The following is a 19,471-nucleotide window of genomic DNA, read 5'->3' on the forward strand; positions in this document are numbered from 1 at the left end:
AAGGTACAGTACAGGCATAATTTAAAATACAAGTAAAACAATTATAATAAAAAAATATATAAATACACTAAACTCCTTTATATTAACACACAATTTTTGTTTGGACTTTTCTTAGAACGAATGTCTCAAAATGTGCTTAAATTTGCCAAGATACCAATTTCTACGATAAAAAAGTACATTTATTGCTAATTTCTGTCTGTTGTCTTATTTCTCATATAAGGTGTTTTAGGAGCAGCATTATTAAAAGTCATTGAATCCTGCAGAAATGGAGTCTTTGCTGGTTTTTCTGATGCAGCACTCGCTCAGCAGCGTCTCTGAGCCCAACTTGTTGGATCGGTTCACTGCAGGCCTCAGAAAGCAAGATCTGGGGGAGTTCAGACGGAAAGCTCTCATTTACTTACGACAGAAACTCATGAGCAATTACAGTGAGCCAAAGCCTTTCATTTACTTTCTCTCTCTCTTGCTCATTCACTTGCTCCAACTTTTCCCATTTTGCATGCCCGTTTGGCAAAATGCCTTTATTTTAGTAAAAAAGCAAAACATAAAATACATTAAGTAAAGTTTTAGTGATTTTTATGAGTGGAATAGTTTAGATTTTAAATTGTATTTATTTGTCAAAACATTGTATTATATTAAAACATATTCAGGGAGGGAGGATGTTCAGTAGGAAGCCTGTTGTTGTCATGTTGCAAGAACCCTATGAAACAGGAAATTACATCACAAAGAGGCCTGCCTGTCAAGGTCAGTAAGGCTTAAGTCTAATATATATTTATTTTCCTTTTAATATCCAGGTTAGTTTAGTTTTTAAATGTTAAACTTGTGTCAAATTATTTAAAATATGCAAAGGAAAACATACTGTTTTGTTTGATTACTATGCGACATGGCATGGTTATAATATTTGGGAAGTGAACGTTCCTTGTTGGTAAGTCACTTTGCTCTGAAGGTGGTTTAAAGTCTAATGTCATGAGAAGTGGTCAGGTTGTTCGTGCCAATGATAAACCACAATAAACGCAAAGAATAGAAATGTGAACACAAGCTACTCCTCTACATTTTGTCTGAGGTCTGTTGTTTCAGATTAGGTGTGTGTACAGTGCCACCCACTAATATTGGCACTTTTGGTAAATATGAGCAAAGGCAGCTGTGAAAATAAATCTGCATCATTTATCTTTTTGATCTTTCCTTTAACTTCTAAGCCTTCCTTGACGTAAAACAACTAAGAGTGAGGGGAAACTCACATTATGAAATAAATGTTTTTCGAAAATGCATGTTGTCTACCACCCCTAGAAATTCTTATGGGTAAAATATCTCTGAAGTATATTCCTATTCATATTTAAATTTTTAGCAAACCAGGGTGATTATGAGCATGAGAATGTCCACCCATGACTTCCTGTTCCACAGGATTATAATATGAGGAACACAAAGCCCAAATTCCCTTAATCATCCATCACACAGTAAAACCAAAGAAGTCAGTTCTGATGTACAGAATAAGATTGTTGAGCTTCACAAAATAGAAAGTGATTGTAATAAAATGGCTAAAGCATTGAAAGTCGCCATTTCCACCATCAGGGCCATAATTAAGAAGTTCCAATGAACTAAAGATATTATAAATATGCCTGGAAAAGGACATGTGTTTATATCATCCTAATGCAATGTGAGGAGGAGAGTTTGAGTGGACAAAGACTCCACGAATCACAGCAATCACTTTGTTGTTGGCGTCTGTACTGCGTTTGAGCTCCGTCACTATATTCTTTTTATCGACTATTTTTAACTTAAAAAAATCAATTTTATACACCATCGTTTCCGTTTATATAATGTGTGAATATATCCTTTATTGTATTCTACAACAAAAACAATCAGAGCACCTCGCTATCACTAGTTTTATTTTGATCTCCCGGGTCCGCTATTAGCTTATAGCCCATTAGCATCAGCGGTGTGGTTGCAGCTAACTGCGCTTACATTGCTAATACTCTATTCACACACATTACCACTGCTGTACTCACTGTTACTTGCTTTAATGGCGGATGAATGTCTACCTTTGATTGCAGGTGGGGACACGCTCAGCTCGAGCTCGAGGCCGTGGGGAAAAAGATTTGCGACCTGGAGGTGAGGCAGGCCCAGCTGAGAGAGCGGAGAGCCGCGCTGGAATCATCCCGGGCTGACGCTCACAAGTCCGGGGTAAGTATACAGCATGCTGTTAACAGTCCCACCACGTCTACTCCGTGTGTTTCTCTGCACAGGCCCGGGGCACCCAGGACGCGATCTTCCCAGATGTCCTTCACTCCGACGCCAGGACACCACGGACCCTGGGTGCATCCACAGCGGAGGACGCGAGCCGGGCCCCGGGCGACGACTTCTCCCCCTCCTGCCTTCGAGATCTCCATCCGGAACCGCTTCGCTCCCCTCCGCGAGACAGGGCGCAACGCTGTGATCATCGGAGACTCCATCGTCCAACACATCCGTGCTACGTTAGCCGAAGGTAAAGTGCACACTCATTGTTTCCCTGGTGCTCGTGTTCTTGATGTTTCTGCGCAGATACCCGCGATCCTGAAGGCCGACGAGAGCCCCAGAGCGGTCGTGCTTCACGCCGGGGTTAACGACACCACGCTGCTGCATACGGAGACGCTGATGAGAGACTTCAGCAGCCTGATCGAGACGGTTCGCAGCACGACGCCCGCGGCGACGATCATCATGTCAGGACCACTGCCCACGTATCGACGAGGACATGAAAGGTTCAGTAGACTTTTTACTTTAAATGAATGGTTGTTGTCATGGTGTAAAGAACAGAAACTGCTAACTGGAATCTTTTCTGGGAGCGTCCTAGGCTGTTTCGCGCTGATGGCTAACACCCCAGCAGAGTCGGATCGGAGATGCTCTCTGACAACATCTCCAGGACACTTCGCTCCATGTGACTAGTAAGACAATTCTCAAATAACTATTATTTTGTTCCACCCGCTTAAATGATAAAAGTACTTGTGCTGTAAAAACTGTTAAGACTGTGTCTGTTCCCCGAATAGTGAGGTCAAAATATAAATATAATGTAGGATCTAGAAAAAATCTTATCGTAATTAAACCAGAAACATGTAAAGTAAATGAACAAAAACAATTTTTAAAGTTTGGGCTCATAAATATTAGATCACTCACACCCAAAGCAGTTATTGTAAATGAAATGATCACAGATAATAGTTTTGATGTACTCTGCTTGACTGAAACCTGGCTAAAACCAAATGATTATTTTGGTCTAAATGAGTCCACTCCACCAAACTACTGTTATAAGCATGAGCCCCGTCAGACTGGTCGTGGAGGAGGTGTTGCAACAATATATAGTGATATTCTCAATGTTACCCAGAAAACAGGATACAGGTTTAACTCTTTTGAAATACTTCTGCTAAATGTTACACTGTCAGACATGCAAAAGAAATCTAATGTATCTCTTGCTCTGGCTACTGTGTATAGACCACCAGGGCCGTATACAGAATTCCTAAAAGAATTTGCAGATTTCCTCTCAGACCTTCCTCTCAGGACTTGCGTTTACTGACCTAATAAACTCCTTTGGAGTCAAGCAAAATGTCACCGGGCCCACTCATCGTTTTAATCATACACTAGATTTAATTATATCTCATGGAATCGATCTTACTGCTGTATTGTACCTCAAAGTGATGATGTTACTGACCATTTCCTTGTATCGTGCATGCTGCATATCACTGATATTAACTATTACTACTGTCTCAGCGTTACCGTCTGGGCAGAACTATTGTTCCAGCCACCAAAGACAGATTCGCAAATAACCTGCCTGATCTATCTCAACTGCTATTTGTACCCAAAAATACACATGAATTAGACGAAATTACTGACAACATGGGCACTATTTTCTCTAATACATTAGAAGCTGTTGCCCCCATCAAATTGAAAAAGGTTAGAGAAAAACGTACTGTGCCATGGTATGAAAGTAATACTCACTCTCTCAAGAAAGAAACTCGTAGTCTTGAACGCAAATGGAGAAAAACTAACTTGGAAATTTTTTGAATTGCATGGAAAAACAGTATGTCCAGCTATAGACAGGCTCTAAAAACTGCTAGGGCAGAGCATATCCACAAACTCATTGAAAATAACCAAAACAATCCAAGGTTTTTATTTAGCACAGTGGCTAAATTAACAAATTACCAGACGCCACCTGATTCAAATATTCCACCAACGTTAAATAGTAATGACTTTATGAATTTCTTCACTGATAAAATAGATAACATTAGAAATACAATAACAAATGTAGATTCTACAGCGTCTAACACTTCAGTTTCATCCATCGCACCCAAAGATAAACTGCAGTGCTTTACAACTATAGGACAGGAAGAGCTTAATAAACTTATCACTGTATCTAAACCAAAAACATGTTTATTAGATCCTGTACCCACTAAATTACTGAAAGAGTTGTTACCCGTAGCCGAAGAACCACTTCTCAATATCATTAACTCGTCGTTATCTTTAGGTCACGTCCCAAAACCATTCAAGCTGGCGGTTATTAAGCCTCTTATTAAGAAACCAAAACTAGATCCTAGTGTACTGGCAAATTATAGGCCTATTTCAAATCTTCCATTTATGTCTAAAATTTTAGAAAAAGTTTGTGTCTGCTCAACTGAGCACCTTCCTGCATAAAAATGATCTGTATGAAGAATTTCAGTCAGGTTTCAGGCCCCACCATAGCACAGGAACTGCACTTGTTAAAATTACAAATGACTTGCTTCTTGCGTCAGATCAAGGCTGCATCTCATTTCTAGTCTTGATCTTAGTGCTGCGTTCGACACCATAGATCATGACATACTCATAGATCGATTACAAAACTATACAGGTATTCAAGGGCAGGCTCTAAGATGGTTTAGATCCTACCTGTCCTATCGCTGCCATTTTGTTTACTTAAATGGGGTGTCATCTCATTTATCATCAGTAAAATATGGAGTGCCACAAGGATCCGTCCTAGGTCCCCTTCTATTTTCAATATACATGTTGCCCCTTGGTAATATTATTAGAAAATACGGAATTAGCTTCCACTGTTATGCTGATGATACTCTGAAATTTCTCAATTATCTAAGCTGACAAGAGTGTGTTAAAAATGTAAAAGATTGGATGACAAATAATTTTCTCCAATTAAATTTGGATAAGACAGATATTAATTATTGGACCAAAAAACACTACACAGAATCTTGTAGATTACAATCTGCAACTAGACGGATGTACTGTTACTTCCTCTACAGTCAGAAATCTGGGTGTTATATTAGACAGCAATTTGTCTTTTGAAAATCATATTTCCAATGTTACAAAAACTGCATTCTTCCATCTTAGAAACATTGCCAAGCTACGAAACATGTTATCTGTTTCTGATGCAGAAAAGCTAGTTCATGCATTCATGACCTCTAGACTGGACTATTGTAATGCACTTCTAGGTGGTTGTCCTGCTTCGTCAATAAACAAGCTACAGGTAGTCCAAAATGCAGCGGCTAGAGTCCTTACGAGGTCAAGAAAATATGATCATATTACCCCAATTTTACAGTCTCTGTACTGGCTACCTATTAAGTTCCGTATCAGTTACAAATTATCATTACTTACCTATAAGGCCCTAAATGGTTTAGCTCCTGCGTACCTAACTAGCCTTCTACCACGCTTCAACCCATCACGCACCCTAAGGTCACAAAACGCTGGACTTTTGGTAGTTCCTAGGATAGCAAAGTCCACTAAAGGAGGTAGAGCCTTCTCACATTTGGCTCCCAAACTCTGGAATAGCCTTCCTGATAATGTTCGGGGTTCAGACACACTCTCTCTGTTTAAATCTAGATTAAAAACGCATCTCTTTCGACAAGCATTCGAATAATGTATCTCTTAAATTGTGAGTGTAGTTGCATCTGATCAAATGTGCATTTTTATTCATTAGCTTGGTTTAAACTAATTTTACTTTGTTGGATCAGCAGCTATGCTAATGATGTCTCTATTTTGTTTCTATGTTTTGCCACGGGATTTACATCCCGTGGTAACTAGGATTTACACAAGCTCCAGTCTGGATGTATTAATTTTTTCTAAAAATCCTGTCAAACGTGCACAAACTGACAGTCACCACCGTAAGCTACTACTAAATATTGTAGAAACATAATTTTCTGTAAAGGTGCTTTGTAACGATTTGTATTGTAAAAAGCGCTATACAAATAAACTTGAATTGAAAAAACTTGAATTGGGGTCAGAAAGCCAAAAAAAACAAAAAATAATAATAATACCCCTATATTACCACATTTTGTTCAAATGGATTAAAAAAAAAAACTCAGTTGTCAGACATGACAGGAACTTCAAATGGGACTGGCTTCTATGGTAAGATGAAACACAGTTATTTAGACGCATGGCATCATGGATTCTATCAAATACCAACAGATAAAACATCTAAACCTGACTGTCTCTGTAAGAAATCTTATAATGCACCATGTTTGGATCTTCCATCAGGACAATGATCCAAAACAAACATAAAAACACAAAAATGGGTCACTGGGCACTGCCATGGCTGTCTCAGTTCCCTGAACTGAACCCTGTAGAAAATGAGAGGAGTGAACTGAAGAGAAGAAGCACCAACATGGAGCTGTGAATCTGGAGGATCTGGATAGATTCTGAATGAAGGAATGGTCTCTGGTCTCTTGTCAGGTGTTCTCCAAACTCTTCAGGCTTTATAGGAGAAAAATCAGAACTGTTATCTTGGGAAAAGGACATTGCAATAATTGGGTGCCAATAATTTTGGCTAACGTAAACTAGAGAAAATTTTTTATTTCATAATGTGGGTTTCCTCTACTTTCCATTGTTTTAGTTCCATGAAAGGTTAGAATTTTGTCAATTTTTTTTAATGAAAAATCAAAAGGATAAACATCGCAGATTTAATTTCACAGCCACCTTTGCTTATATTCACCAATGGTGCCAATATTAATGGGCAGCACTGTATAAACTCGGCCAACTTAAAGGCGTAGTTCGTCCAATGACAATTTGGCAATTTGTACTCCCCAGTTTACTCCCACTTTGGCCATCCATGATGTAGAAGAGTTTGTTTGTTTAGCAGATTTGGAGAAATGTAGCATTGCGTCACTTATTTAGTAATGGATCCTCTGCAGTGAATGGGTGCCGTCAGAATGTGTCCAAACAGCTGATAAAAACACCACAATAATTCTCACACATTAACTGATGGACTGGAGTAGAGTGGATTATTGTGTTTTTATCAGCTGTTATATATTTTAGCTGTATATAATTTACACTTAACACTTATTGTGTAAACAGACATGAGGTCAGATGTTTGATGACTGTAATGATATAAGACTTCCTAGTCATCGGCAAGAAGGAGGCGGGAACCGGCAGACAATCAAATAACATTTTAATAATACAAAATAAACACAAAACAGCGCACCAGCCCCTCACGGACGACTGGTGCGCTCAAATAAAAACCAAAACACAACTAAAAGCCCAGGCCTGGTCCTCTCTCGTCCTTCACTGTCATCGCTCCAGTTTTATATCCTTCCATCCCCTCCGTGGGCCTCGAGACCGGCGGGTCTAACAGGTGTAGTTCATCTCCAATCACTCCACCGGCCTCGCTCCCACGTCCCTCGGCCCCGCCCCCCTCGTCACATACCCCCATCGCCCCTTGCAGGCCGGGGGGTACTCCTGAGACTGCACTCTACCCCCCCCCCCCCCGGGGGGGACAGTTCACGGGGACCTGCGGGAACCTGGGGGTAGGACAGACGAGGCGAGAGAAAAGGAGATGGAAGGAGGAGCGACAGAGACGAGAGAGGGGAGAGAGGAAAAAAAAAAAAAAATCCGGTTCCCAGGCGCACTGTTGCTCGGCCCTCCACCAGCTGGGTGATCTCCTCCGCGGTGCCTGGCGGTGGCACTGGACGGCCCTCGGCGGATGGCACGACACTCCTCCGCCGCCCGGTGGACGGCGACGGCTCTTTCGGTTTTGGGCAGCCGGCAGGAGTCCCCCGTTGCCTGCTCCTCCCCGTTCCGGCGGATGGCAGCAGGCTCCGGCGACCTGGCGAACGGCGCCGACTCCTCCGCTCCCTCACGGACGGCAGCCGCCCCTCCATATCGTGGGCGGCCGACAGCGAGCTCGCCCGTCCCCGGCAACTCACTCCAGCCCACCGCCTTGAGCGTCCATGGCGGCACACTCCTCGCCTGCTCGATGGCACCGCAGATTCACCACAGCGGCGAGGGATCTTCAGCAGCGCGTCCCTCCTTCTCCCGGGCTTCGGCACCACTGTAATGATATAAGACTTCCTAGTCATCGGCAAAAAGGAGGCGGGAACCGGCGGACAATCAAATAACATTTTAATAATACAAAATAAACACAAAACATCGCACCAGCCCCTCACGGACGACTGGTGCGCTCAAATAAAAACCAAAACACAACTAAAAGCCCAGGCCTGGTCCTCTCTCGTCCTTCACTGTCATCGCTCCAGTTTTATATCCTTCCATCCCCTCTGTGGGCCTCGAGACCGGCGGGTCGAAGAGGTGTAGTTCATCTCCAATCACTCCACCGGCCTCGCTCCCACGTCCCTCGGCCCCGCCCCCCTCGTCACAATGACCATAGGAGGTTTTAGCTTTTAAAGTGATGCTGGATTATTTCTTGTAAAGGGTGATGACATCTGTATAGCACAGAGGTCTTTGAATGTGTCAACAGACACGTCTCACATAGAGCAGACGTCAATGTATCAGACCACACATGTGAAGAACAGCTTCACAAGAGCTGAGCTAAAATTAATTGCATCTATTTCTGTGTTTCCTGCATCCTTTGTGCTCGACTCATCTTTTTACTAAGAGATCTAAGATCCCTTTTTTTGTACCAGTGCACATGGCTTCCCTGCATGAGTTTAATATTTTTTAAATGCATTTTGATTATGCTCTCATGTCTCATGCTCATGTGCATGCTGGTCTACCTCATATAAAATACTACTTCAGAGTTTAAAAGAAAGAAAAAATGTCTCTATTTTTACTTTGGACCTTGGTTGAAATCCAACAGTAACACTGCATAACACATGCTTGTCTCTGGTTAATGTCTCTTTCTCTTCTCTTCTCTTCTCTTTCTTTCTCTCTCTCTCTCTCTGTCTCACTATCTCTCTCTCAACCAGTAGCGTAGCCAGGAATCACAAAGTAGGTGGGCCCAGAGAAAATCAGGTGGGCACAGCCTAAAATGCATCTGTTATCAAAATAGGCCAACACAACTACAGTACACCTGCTTCTTGAATACACCACGGTTTAATGAAGGCACAAGCATGTATCATGTCATAAGCAGTGTTAAGAACATAACGAGCATTTCCACTGCGCGCGGCCACACCACACACACATGCGCATCTGACAGATGCAAAAAACACCATCATTAAATCAGCAGGACAGTAGTGGACAGTGTGTAAAAACAATGCTTGGTCTGGCTCAGCGGCCACATAAACCACGTTATATAACAACATTTACTAGGCAACTAGTGTACATAGTAAACGTAGATTGGCTTACTTTTGATGCGCTTATAACAGGAGACGACGGGGCTTTGAGTTGAACACTGCAATGACTTCGTTATAGTCCAAGGATTCAGTCAATTCTCTCTCAAATGAGAGAAGGGACAAAGAGTTCAGTCTATGTGTCAACATTGTTGCTCTGATACTAGTTTTTATCCGATTTACAGTGGAAAAGAAACTTTAATAAGTTGCTCTGTTTCATTTTTCATACTTAGCTAAACTTCAGTGTCCCTCTGTGAAATGTGCACCACGTCGTTGTGAAGGGGGGATGGGCTGTTCGCAATCTGACGCGGGAGTTTCATAATCACCATGACAACCAAACAAGAATCAAGAAACATTAAGATTTATTTTTATAGGTCAAGTATTGTGATAATTGCAACATAATTTACTCCTTCTGTTGCGATTATCACAATACTTGACCTATAAAAATAAATCTTAATGTTTCTTGATTCTTGTTTGGTTGTCATGGTGATGATGAAATGCCCGCATAGCTTTTCGCAGTCAGATTGCGAACAGCCCATCCCCCCTTCACAACGACGAGCACATTTCACAGAGGGATACTGAAGTTTAGCTAAGTATGTTAAACTAAAATGAAACAGAGCAACTTACTAATGTTCGTGTCAAAAATACATTATTGTTGAATATTGTTAGGCTACATTGTGAAGCCAATGACTGGATGGGCCTGACTGACAGGTGGTGGGCCCAGGCCCACCCGTAGCTACGCGAGTGCTCTCAACTCTCTGGATGCGCTATAATTGTAATGTCCATGTCCTTGAGCTGTTGGCCGAACTAAGCAAGTCAGTGCTGACATGACCTTGTGGAGATGCTGAAAATAGCTTATGTATGTTCTCTCTTGTTTTCTTTTTTCTCTGTTTAAGACATGACGTGATGTGACCAGGAGCTCAGAGGTTAACACTAGTGGTCCTGTTAAGATATGTCTGTTATTTAATATGTATTTTATTATGCCTATTTTATTACTTATATCATTTTCTTTTATTATTATTTATTTTAAAATATTTTTATAAATAATTTTATTGATTGATTAAATTTGTTTATTAATTCATGGTATTTAAAATTCATTATTTTATATTGATTTTAACAAGGTTTGTTTTCAAATAATGTATTATTACAATTTGTTTATAATTAAAAATGTATATTACTCAAAAATAATTTCATACTATAAATAGTTTTTAAATCACACATTTTAAAAACAAAGCATTTATTTATTTATTTTATATATAATTGTATTTTTATCATACATAATGTTTTAACTAGTTTTGTAATGTTTTAAAATAATTCATTATTATTATTTATTTATAAATAATGCATTAATTAAAAAATGTATACATTTACATTCATAACTTTATATTATAAATTGTGTTCTATTGACTTCAAAAATGGGTTTTAAACACATAAAACAAATGACTTGTAACCATCAGACAAATATTATCACATAAACACAACATTTAAACGGCACACCTCCACTTTACATTTGTTTTGTACCTCCTGCATTCATCTGTTATTTCAAACACAATCTTCACTTCTAAGAAAGATCATAAATTAATTTAAAATACCTTCAAAAGCCATATTTTAATCTTTTATAATGTACGATATTTTCTTCACTGACGTATTTATTTTTTCAAACATCTATCTGTGCAACTCTATCCATTTTCTTCCAATGGATTGTATGTGATTTTTATGATATTCATAATGCTGTAGTGTGTTATGATTTATTATTTCATATCTGTGGATCTATAGGAGTGCATCAAAAAAAAAAAATAACTCAACTCTTTTTTTCCATTTATATCCATTGACCAGCAGAGTCAACATCTCCAGGAAACTTCGCTCCATATGACTAATAAGCCAATAAGTACTAATAAGACTAATAAGTACTTGAGCTGTCCAATCTATTAAGTGTCTGTTAAATTTAATGTAGAAACTATTCTACGATTCTACAGCGTCTAATACTTCAGTTTCATCCATCGCACCCAAAGATAAACTGCAGTGCTTTACAAATATAGGATCATATCTAGTTTTTTAAAACTATCATTGCTAGTTTTACTTGATCTTAGTGCTGCGTTCGACACCATAGATCATGACATACTCATAGATCGATTACAAAACTATACAGGTATTCAAGGGCAGGCTCTAAGATGGTTTAGATCTTACCTGTCTGATCGCTACCATTTTGTTTATTTGAATGGGGAGTCATCCATTTATCACCAGTAAAATATGGAGTGCCACAAGGATTTGTCCCAGGTCCTCTGCTATTTTCAATATACATGTTGCCCCTTGGTAATATTATTAGAAAATATTGGATTAGTTTCCACTGTTATGCTGATGATACTCAACTATATATCTCAACGAGACCAGGTGAAACTTCTAAATTATCTAAGCTTACAGAGTGTTAAAAATTTAAAAGATTGGATGATCAATAATTTTCTCCTATTTAATTCACATAAGACAGAGATATTAATTATTGGACCAAAAAACAGTGCACAGAATCTTGTAGATTACAATCTGCAACTAGACGGATGTACTGTTACTTCCTCTACAGTCAAAAATCTTGGTGTTATATTAGACAGCAATTTGTCTTTTGAAAATCATATTTCCAATGTTACAAAAACAGCATTCTTCCATCTTAGAAACATTGCCAAGCTACGAAACATGTTATCTGTTTCTGATGCAGAAAAGCTATTCCATGCATTCATGACCTCTAGACTGGACTATTGTAATGCACTTCTAGGTGGTTGTCCTGCTTCTTCAATAAACAAGCTACAGGTAGTCCAAAATGCAGGGGCTAGAGTCCTTACCAGGTCAAAATAATATGATCATATTACCCCAATTTTACAGTCTCTGCACTGGCTACCTATTAATTATCAGTTATAAATTATCATTACTTACCTATAAGGCCCTAAATGGTTTAGCTCCTGCATACCTAACTAGCCTTCTACCACGCTACAACCCATCACGCACCCTAAGGTCACAAAACGCTGGACTTTTGGTAGTTCCTAGGATAGAAAAGTCCACTAAAGGAGGTAGAGCTTTTTCACATTTGGCTCATAAACTCTGGAATAGCCTTCCTGATAATGTTCGGGGTTCAGACACACTCTCTCTGTTTAAATCTAGATTAAAAACACATCTCTTTCGCCAAGCATTCGAATAATGTATCTCTTAAATTGTGAGTGTAGTTGCATCTGCATTCAAATAATGCATCTCATAATTTTGAACTGCAGTTATATCTGATCGAATGTGCATTATTATTCTTTAGCTTGGTTTAAACTAATTACTTTGACTTGTTTGGAACAGCAGCTTTGCTAATTATGTCTCTATTTGTTTCTCTGTTAATCCCGTGGTAACTGTGATTTACACAAGCTCCAGTCTGGATCCAGAACACCTGAGAAGAGATGATGCCAAACACTCAGAGGACCTAAGATGATGCTAACCCTGAAACAACATACAGAACTACCAAATTTGGTAACACTTTAGAATCCTGTTTCTTACTTACTACATAACTAATAAGGAATTATTGAAGAACTAACAGGTGATTATTCATTAACACTTAACTCACTACTGTTAACTACTAAGAAAGATGTGTTAACTAATCAGTATGTAATATAATTTTATGATTGTGTTAAGTAACAGTTAGCTAATCAATAACTAATGTATTCTGTCATACCTCCTGAAGAACTACTATTAATTATCTATTAGTTAGGGTTCAAGAAAAATAACTATGAAGTAACTACTAATGAACAGTTATACACAATTACATTGAATTGTGACCCTTTCATATAAATGTTATTAGCAATAGTAGTAGTAGTATGAAACTGCAATATTAATAAATGCAATACATTTTATAGAGGTTTTGCCTGTGTATTGAATTGTTTTGTGGGTGTGTTTTGTAAGAAATCAGCTTCCAGTAGGAACCCCACCATGACTCCAGTGCCTTGTGATAACTTACCTTAGTTTTTATATTTTATTTATAGTACTTTATGGGTGCCTCCTCAGCATATACCACATTATCATTAATTAAATTTCTGTATGTAAGGCAAAGCCTGAGGAAAAGTGAAAATACAGGTATCCAATTTGTAATTAATAAAGAATTATCAAATAATTCTGCAGGACTTATTTCAAACCTGAAATATTAGGCCTATTCTAAAGTGAAAATGTTGGGAACCCATTAGTAATTAATAATTAGTTATCAAATAATACTGCAGGACTTATTTTGAACCTGAAATATTAGGCCTATTCTAAAGTGACAATGTTGAGAACCCATTAGTAATTAATAAAGAATTATCAGATAATTTTGCAGGACTTACTTAGAATCTTTAACAGTATTCTAAAGTGAACCTATTAGTAAATAATAATAAACTACATCATTTTGACTAAAATCTGTTTATTTCAGATGAGAACATTTCTTAATACAGCATATTTTATTCCATTTTAACATGTATACTGCCCACATTTTAACTAATTTAACAGACATGTCATAATCAAAAGTTAATAATTTAGAAGCAAACAAAATCCATATTTCATTTCCATTATAAGCTAACAAGTGGGCTGTAACAAAGTTGCTACTGTAGTAGTACTTTGTACTTGTCCTTTTACTCAAGTAATTTTTAAAATAAATAGGCCTACTTATAATTTTACTGGAGTAATATTTTATTGAGGTATCTGTACTTTTACTCAAGTACTTGATTTGTGGGACACAGCCTGATTATTATAGTGATTATTTGCGTATAACTGTTCAGTAGTAGTTATTTCATAGTTATTTTTCTTGAACCCTAACTAATAGATAATTAATAGTAGTTCTTCAGGAGGTATCACAGAATATATTAGTTACTGATTAGCTAACTGTTACTTAACACAATCATAAAATTATATTACATACTGATTAATTAACACATCTTTCTTAGTAGTTAACAGTAGTGAGTTAAGTGTTAATGAATAATCACCTGTTAGTTCTTCAATAATTCCTTATTAGTTATGTAGTAAGAAACAGTATTCTAAAGTGTTACCCCAAATTTTGCTATAAGTGTGATTGCATCATATAATAATTCCTGTTAATAGTGTTCACTGTCTGTTTGATTACATCTTTAACTTATTTTTCTGTACATTTCTGCCATATGCACATAAACTAACTTTATATGCTTCTCCTAAAGCCCCTTTCACACTGCCATTCCAGCAAATACACGGGTAAAGTGTTCCGGCAATTGTTCCCGGGTCGCTAGATTTTGCACTTTCACCCTGCCAGTGATTACCCGGGATATGTGCGTGCTTTAAGACTCAATCCGTAAAGATCCCGTAACGACACGTGACATCAGGGCGTGACATGTAATGTACGAGTCGAAAACGTTAGGCACGTTATACTTTCACTGAAGCAATCGAACGATCTTGGCGTCACCGCGGAAAGTGAGGAACTGATCTCTGCTTCATTACAGTTTGCACATATTTTTTCGTCGCGAACGTTGATCTTCCTTAAAAACAGCCTGTAAAAGAGTCACTTTGACAAGGCATTAGATCTGGCTTTTGTTCACACAGCGCTCATCCCGGGTTGAACATAGCAATGTTACTAGGTCCCCGACCCGGGTTCAATGCCGGAATGAATCCTGGGACGTGGTTGCTTTCACACAGAAGGCGACCCGGCAATGTTCCTGCAATATGCCTGGTCCGACGTGCAGTGTGAAAGCGGCTTAAGTGTTGCTTGCACTCCTTCCAAACTGGTCTTTAGGCTGTTCCAAAAACACACTTGTGAGCTGTAGGGGATAAGGCATTTTCATGCAAAGAATTTATGCACTTGTAAAGTCTAAATCTAAACACACAACTCCAACCTCTTTATTAAGTTTGCGGATGACACGACTGTGGTGGGTCTCATTAGCAACAAAGATGAGACAAACTACAGGAGCGAGGTGAGCCACCTAGCCAGGTGGTGCAGGGACAACAATCTCTCTCTGAACGTGGAGAAGACGAAGGAGATTGTTGTAGACTTCAGGAGAGCACACACTCAGCACGTTCCTCTGACCCTCAACGGTGCGACTGTGGAGAGAGTGAGCAGCACCAAGTTCCTGGGTGTGCACATCACAGAGGACCTCTCCTGGACCGACAACACCGCAGCACTGGCCAAGAAATCACAACAGCGTCTCTTTACCTCTTCTGCCCCAGGCACCACTAAACTATGTCAAAGTCACCTTTATTTATATAGCGCTTTAAACAAAATACATTGCGTCAAAGCAACTGAACAACATTCATTAGGAAAACAGTGTCAATAATGCAAAAATGATTGTTAAAGGCAGTTCATCATTGGATTCAGTTTTGTCATCTCTGTTCAGTTAAATAGTGTCTGTGCATTTATTTGCAATCAAGTCAACGATATCGCTGTAGATGAAGGCCCTGTCCACACGGACACGGGTATTTTTATAACCGTGACTTTTTTTACGCGGTTCGGCCTTTCGTCCACACGAAAACGCAGTTTCAGGGCACCGAAACCGAACATTTTTGAAAACTACGGCCAGGGTGAGCATTTTCAGAAACGCCGGTTGCAGTGTTGTCGTGTGGACAGTATAATTGGGGGTTTTGCCTTGCGACGTCAGAGTGTGCGCCGTTATCCGCTGTGTTTGACGTCAGATTGTGTGCTGCTGACTGCTTCTGATTGGCCAAGGTGACTTTACAATTTGGGTTATATCGCCGCCTGCTGGTGTGGCATGCTCTTGACAGCGCTTGATAGCATGTTTTGGCGTTTTCATGTGGACGGGATTTTTTTTTTAAACGCAGGAGGAAAAACTCCGGTTATAAAAATACCCGTGTCCGTGTGGACTAGGCCGAAGTGTCCCCAACTAAGCAAGCCAGAGGCGACAGCGGCAAAGAACCGAAACTCCATCGGTGACAGAATGGAGAAAAAAACCTTGGGAGAAACCAGGCTCAGTTGGGGGGCCAGTTCTCCTCTGACCAGACGAAACCAGTAGTTCAATTCCAGGCTGCAGCAAAGTCAGATTGTGCAGAAGAATCATCTGTTTCCTGTGGTCTTGTCCTGGTGCTCCTCTGAGACAAGGTCTTTACAGGGGATCTGTATCTGGGGCTCTAGTTGTCCTGGTCTTCGCTGTCTTTCAGGGATGTAGAGGTCCTTTCTAGGTGCTGATCCAGCATCTGGTCTGGATACGTACTGGATCCGGGTGACTGCAGTGACCCTCTGATCTGGATACAGACTGGATCTGGTGGCCACGGTGACCTCTGAACAAGAGAGAAACAGACAAATATTAGCGTAGATGCCATTCTTCTAATGATGTAGCAAGTACATAGGGTGTTATGGGAAGTGTTTCCGGTTTACCTAATTAATGCAGCCTAAAAATCCTTTAACGGATTTGGATAATAAAAGCATATTAGTATGTTATGTGTATGCCAGGTTAAAGAGATGGGTCTTTAATCTAGATTTAAACTGCAAGAGTGTGTCTGCCTCCCGAACAATGTTAGGTAGGTTATTCCAGAGTTTAGGCGCCAAATAGGAAAAGGATCTGCCACCCGCAGTTGATTTTGATATTCTAGGTATTATCAAATTGCCTGAGTTTTGAGAACGTAGCGGACGTAGAGGATTATAATGTAAAAGGAGCTCATTCAAATACTGAGGTGCTAAACCATTCAGGGCTTTATAAGTAATAAGCAATATTTTAAAATCTATACAATGCTTGATAGGGAGCCAGTGCAGTGTTGACTGGACCGGGCTAATATGGTCATACTTCCTGGTTCTAGTAAGAACTCTTGCTTCTGCATTTTGGACTAGCTGTAGTTTGTTTACTAAGAGTGCAGAACAACCACCCAATAAAGCATTACAATAATCTAACCTTGAGGTCATAAATGCATGGATTAACATTTCTGCATTTGACATTGAGAGCATAGGCCGTAATTTAGATATATTTTTGAGATGGAAAAATGCAGTTTTACAAATGCTAGAAACGTGGCTTTCTAAGGAAAGATTGCGATCAAATAGCACACCTAGGTTCCTAACTGATGACGAAGAATTGACAGAGCAACCATCAAGTCTTAGACAGTGTTCTAGGTTATTACAAGCAGAGTTTTTAGGTCCTATAATTAACACCTCTGTTTTTTCAGAATTTAGCAGTAAGAAATTACTCGTCATCTAGTTTTTTATATCGACTATGCAATCCATTAGTTTTTCAAATTGGTGTGTTTCACCGGGCTGCGAAGAAATATAGAGCTGAGTATCATCAGCATAACAGTGAAAGCTAACACCATGTTTCCTGATGATATCTCCCAAGGGTAACATATAAAGCGTGAAGAGTAGTGGGCCTAATACTGAGCCTTGAGGTACTCCATACTGCACTTGTGATCGATAGGATACATCTTCATTCACTGCTACGAACTGATGGCGGTCATATAAGTATGATTTAAACCATGCTAATGCACTTCCACTGATGCCAACTAAGTGTTCAAGTCTATGCAAAAGAATGTTGTGGTCAATTGTGTCGAACGCAGCACTAAGATCCAATAAAACTAATAGAGAGATACACCCACGATCAGATGATAAGAGCAGATCATTTGTAACTCTAAGGAGAGCAGTCTCAGTACTATGATACGGTCTAAATCCTGACTGGAAATCCTCACATATACCATTTTTCTCTAAGAAGGAATATAATTGTGAGGATACCACCTTTTCTAGTATCTTGGACAGAAAAGGGAGATTCGAGATTGGACTATAATTAACTAGTTCTTTGGGGTCAAGTTGTGGTTTTTTGATGAGAGGCTTAATAACAGCCAGTTTGAAGGTTTTGGGGACATATCCTAATGACAATGAGGAATTAATAATAGTCAGAAGAGGATCTATGACTTCTGGAAGCACCTCTTTTAGGAGCTTAGATGGTATAGGGTCTAACATACATGTTGTTGGTTTAGATGATTTAACAAGTTTATACAATTCTTCCTCTCCTATAGTAGAGAATGAGTGGAACTGTTCCTCAGGGGGTCTACAGTGCACTGTCTGATGTGATACTGTAGCTGACGGCTGAATGGTTGCAATTTTATCTCTAATAGTATCAATTTTAGAAGTAAAGTAGTTCATAAAGTCATTACTATGAAACCACCCCCAGATCCCCCCCCCCCCCACACACTAATATATTATGGCATGCACTAGTCACTTTGTGCAGTATTGGTCTGCTCACTTCCTCATTCAATGGAACTGACGTCATTCTACTACCTCATCAGTTAGTTAAATAAAATAACTGCTCTTGAGCCCTTTGTCACTTTAATCAGACTAAATAAGATTTTATCTGCACTGTTGTTCACTTCATTGATTTGCACTCTATCTGCCATGTGCCTTGCACTGCTTTATTTAACTTTATTTTTAATTTTATTATATGTCTTTTTTACATTCCCTTCCCGGGGGTCTGAGAGTAACGCAATTTCGATTCTCTGTATGTATGTACTGTAAATGTGAAAGAATTGACAATAAAGCAGACTTGACTTGACTTGACTAAAAACATACTTTTTAGGTTAGTGTTTACTTAATTGTTCTGTTATGCTTTGTATGTTTTTGTGTAAAGTACCTTGAGAACCTACTCTTAAAAGCACTGTTTAAAGTTTATTATTATTATCAAATATAATTTTATTCAATTTATTTAATTTATTCAATTGTGGTGGAATTTTTTTGACAGTTTTCTTGGCTGTGCAATGCCAGACTTCCACAAAAACATGGTAAAAAGATTTTTGCTTTTTTTTTCTCTGTATCTCTCTTCTTCGTAGCACTTGGATGCACATTTGTCTTGTTTTATTTGGATCTGATTGATACATATTTGCAGTCTGTGACACTGATAATCAGCATAAGTAAGTAACACTTGTGTGTGAATGACTGTGTTCTTGAGTAAGGGACCTTCACTTGTGGCTGATTTGTTATCATTATTTTATGTGGGTTTGAGGTTGATGTAATGTTTGGGGGTTTTGGACCT

The 19,471-nt window shown here is 39.1% G+C and overlaps 1 long non-coding RNA gene across 1 annotated transcript; it reads left to right on the forward strand.

Annotated features, from left to right (window-relative positions):
• The first annotated feature begins 406 nt into the window (after nt 1-406).
• LOC132116626 (uncharacterized) lies at nt 407-19,310 on the forward strand. Its single transcript, XR_009425667.1, has 3 exons — nt 407-425; nt 648-741; nt 19,269-19,310. It is a non-coding gene; the product is annotated as an uncharacterized LOC132116626 (long non-coding RNA).
• The last annotated feature ends 161 nt before the right edge of the window (nt 19,311-19,471 follow it).

This window comes from Carassius carassius, chromosome 36 (assembly GCF_963082965.1).
Source record: "Carassius carassius chromosome 36, fCarCar2.1, whole genome shotgun sequence".
Lineage (NCBI taxonomy): Eukaryota > Metazoa > Chordata > Actinopteri > Cypriniformes > Cyprinidae > Carassius > Carassius carassius.